Consider the following 4,072-nt stretch of genomic DNA (forward strand, 5'->3'; position numbering starts at 1 on the left):
TGCCCGCCTGCCCGCCTGCCCGCCTGCCATTGGCCGCGGCCGGCCCGTGCGCAGGTTCCTCCCGACCCCCAGCGCCGTCGGCGCCCCGCCTCGCGTCCCCGCCCCCTTGGCGGGATGTCTGGTTCTCAAACCCCGGGTGAACCCATTTCTCTCTGTCATTGGCCCGCCGCGGCTCCAGCCATTGGTCCCCGGCACCTGTCCATTTCCCGGGAGAGTTCAACAGCTCCCGGCAGGAGGAGGCTCCGGCCCCATTGGGTGCGCGAGGAGGCGAGGGTGGATCCTAAGAGGTAAAGACTGAGAAGGCCGGAGAGGAGGCCGCTGCCTTTGTCTGCCGTGGACCGGTCGGGGCTCCACTCGGCAGCACTGGTGCTCTTCATCCTAAAGGGGCTTCTGAACGTGAGCAGAGGAGAAGCGAGCCGGGCTGTACCCCAGAGAGATCTCTTTGGTCCCCAGCTCCCTTTTACGGCTGGATTCTCCCCTCTCCTGGATCTGTCTCTGCCCCGGTCCAACCTGGTGGATCAGCTTCCGCCCCCCCCCCCCCCCCCCCCGCCCCCCCGAGAGGAGGCCGCTGCCTTTGTCTGCCGTGGACCGGTCGGGGCTCCACTCGGCAGCACTGGTGCTCTTCATCCTAAAGGGGCTTCTGAACGTGAGCAGAGGAGAAGCGAGCCGGGCTGTACCCCAGAGAGATCTCTTTGGTCCCCAGCTCCCTTTTACGGCTGGATTCTCCCCTCTCCTGGATCTGTCTCTGCCCCGGTCCAACCTGGTGGATCAGCTTCCGCCCCCCCCCCCGATCCTGGACCCCTTCCTCTTCTATTTAAGCCTTTTAAGTCCATTGTAACGTTCATTAGAAGAACTCTGAAAACTATGGTTCTCGCCTTTATGAAGAGATCACCCTTTCCTGGGTTCCCGTAAGGAGAGATTCCAATACTATCGTTTTTTCTAGATGGAATTTTCTAGAACTCAGAAAGGCGGGAGACCACCTTACTGGGCTTCAAACTGAGGCTGGGAAAGCTGTCGTGAAGTGGCCTTGGTCTCTCTGAAGAGAATAACTTTGCTACAACGCTTGGGTTTCCTTCGCCTGGTGGAACTGCACCTCGGATCATAGTGACGTCTATAGAGATAAGAGAACCAAAGCAGAATACATCCAAGCCCCTGCTGCAGTTCATGAGCAAGGGCCGACCTTTTCCCGTATCCCTCTGTTATACTCCATTTTTCAAACATTCAGAAAGAATGCGATATGTGGCCCCTATTTCTTCTGATTTAATCCTATCATAGCAATGTCGATTTCCAGTGAGAAAGGTTCTCTGATATTTCATAACAAGCCAATGCTGGAGAATCTAGTCCAATCTCTACCAAACTGCTTTACCTCTTCCTCTTCTGTGGTAGGAATAGATGCGATTTATTTAGCAAGAGTTAGTGCTTCACTGGGTATTCTTTTTGTATAACTTTAGTTTGGGGGTTATTATTGGATGAACTGAAGACAGTGAGGCAGTTTGAAGAGAAGACCGGGCAGCTGCATGGCCTTGGACAAGTGCTTACCACTGCACTGCGGTCTGCTCATCCTTAAAGTGAGGGCAGTGGATTGGCAGATCTCTTATGTTCTAGAACCACATTCTGTGGTTTGCACAGGAATATGGCTACACTGTGTACCTAGGCATCCCATGCATTTGAGCCTTGAAGAAGAGGGATGAGACAGCGTTGTTCTAAAGAGCATCCAGAGTAGATCTTGAGAAAGAATTTCTGAAGTAAATACCCTAAAATAATGTTCAGGTTCTTATTGTACATGGGATCAATGAACTGGAAAAGATATGATGAGTCTGAGTAAATTCTGCAAGTTTTGTGGAAGACAAAACCATTCCACCCCTAAGCACAAGAGAGCAGGGGAGTGGGGGTAGAGGAACTTAGTGTTTTTGGAAAAAAGATCATAAGAAAAAAGATAAAATTTTAATTTTAGGGGAAAAGGGAGTTTTAACAAACTTGGTGTAGACACAGTGAGAAACAAAAAAAAAAAAAAGAGAGAGAAATGTCAGTGGTGGGTCTCTTTACGTAGTAGGATTATGAGTAACTGGGTAATTTTTGTTGTCATTTTGCTTCTCTGTAATTTTGTATGTTCTCCTATATAGTTTTGTGGATTTCCCCCTTACCTGGGAGAGGGAAGGAGGAAAAAAAAATCCTTGATCCCTTTCAATAGGAAAACTAATTCCCTGTACAATTTAAATCTTCAGTACCATAGCATGTGTTTAGGACCTCATGAAGAGTCATTCATCAAACATTTCAACAAGTCATTCAATGAGTAAGTGCTGGGAATTCAAATGAGGGAAGATCCTTCAGACTGAAGTTGTCTGGCAGGGCTTCAGGGAAGAGGCAGACCCAGAACTGGAGGTGTCTGGAGTTGGGCAGGGAAAACCCTGTGTTCAGGAAAGGTGGAAGGTAGTGGACACAGCCACGGGGGAAAGTGTGCAAAGGTGGGCCAATTCGGATGGAATAAAAAGATGAGAAAGAACTCTGAGAAAATAGGTTGAAACCAGATTGTAGACGGCATTGTAATTACTTGATTCACACTAGTAATTATTTGATTATTTGTAATTATTTAATGTTCCGTATGTTCACCATAAGGACAGGGACAGTCTGTCTGGTTCTACATACTTTTTCCAGCACCTAGAAAGTGCCTAGCACGTAACTGACTCTCAGTACATATTTGCAACAGAATGACTGATTTGAATACCAGGCTTAGAAGCCTGGGTTTTGTTTAGCAGATAAAAGGTTATCACTGAAAGGTTTTGAGCAGGGCTATGAGATGATATTACCTTCACTGAGGACTAGAATAGATGATGAATGGATGAGATGCGTGAATTGGGCATTGAAGGATGTGTATGACTTAATTAGTAGAGAATAGCAGATGTGAAAATAAAAATTAATGTAGTGGGTAGCAATAATAGAAATTCCAGCTGGAGAAGAGGAGAGAGTGCAAAAAGGAAGGATGGAAAATAAAACTGACAAAATAAAAGAAGTGTAGATTCTAAAGAACTTTGAAAGCCCAGTGGAATTACCAAGATTTTACCATTATTAGGTCCTTGAGCAGGGGACTGACAAATGTTACCTGAAAAAAGAACATTTTTTTCTACCACACTGCAAAGTATAGCGTAAGGCAGGGAGAAAATAACACCAACCAGTGATGTAAGTTGGCACTAGGCTTAAGTCAACCGATCATGGTTTATCCTGGCTCTGTCCTTTAAAAACTGTGTGGCTTTGGGCAAGATACCTGTTTGAACCTCGGTTTCCTCATTTTTAAATAGGTGTAATAATAGAACCTGCTTTTTATGGATGTTTATAGGATTAAATGGGACAAGATGTGCGAAAGCATGCTGCTTAGCACCCAATGAATATTCAACCTATTTGTTTCCTTCTTTCCTTTGTGCATCACCCTCAGAAACACCCTTTAATTGCACCCTAGAAAACTGCAGAGGCCTCTTGACTGCACATTGAACTTTGGGTTTTCCCCTTAAAAAAAAAGGAAGGAAGTATAGAAAAAGGAACAGAGAGGAAAGGAAAGGAGAAAAGAAGGGAGAAGGGAAGGAAGGGAAGGGAAGAGAGATGGAAGACAAGGAAGGAAGGAAAGGAAAAGAGAGAGGAAGAGAAAAAGGGAAAGGGGGAAAGAGAGAAAGAAAGAAAAAGATAAAGAGAGAAAGAAAGAAAAAGATAAAGAGAGAAAGAAAAAGATAAAGAAAGAAAGAAAAGAAAAATAAAGAAGGAAAGCTAGTAACATAGATTGAGGGTGAAGAGTCTGGGGCTTGGATTCAGGCAAACCCCCCTGTACCCCAGATTGCTCACCTGGAAATTAGGGATAATAATACCTATCTCTCTGGCCTGCTGGAATGATTGAATGACATGACACACATTATGTGCTTAGCACAGAACCTAGCACGTAGCTACTGTTGTTATTATTTGAGCCTAAAATATGACTTAGTAAATGAATGTCACCTCTTCCTTGGTTCTTTTGGGAAATATTTTAAATCAGTTTTTTGGTGTTAAAATCCCTCAAGTGGACATTGATCTTTTCTTTTTTTTTTTT

This window comes from Galeopterus variegatus, unplaced genomic scaffold (assembly GCF_000696425.1).
Source record: "Galeopterus variegatus unplaced genomic scaffold, G_variegatus-3.0.2 Scaffold627, whole genome shotgun sequence".
Lineage (NCBI taxonomy): Eukaryota > Metazoa > Chordata > Mammalia > Dermoptera > Cynocephalidae > Galeopterus > Galeopterus variegatus.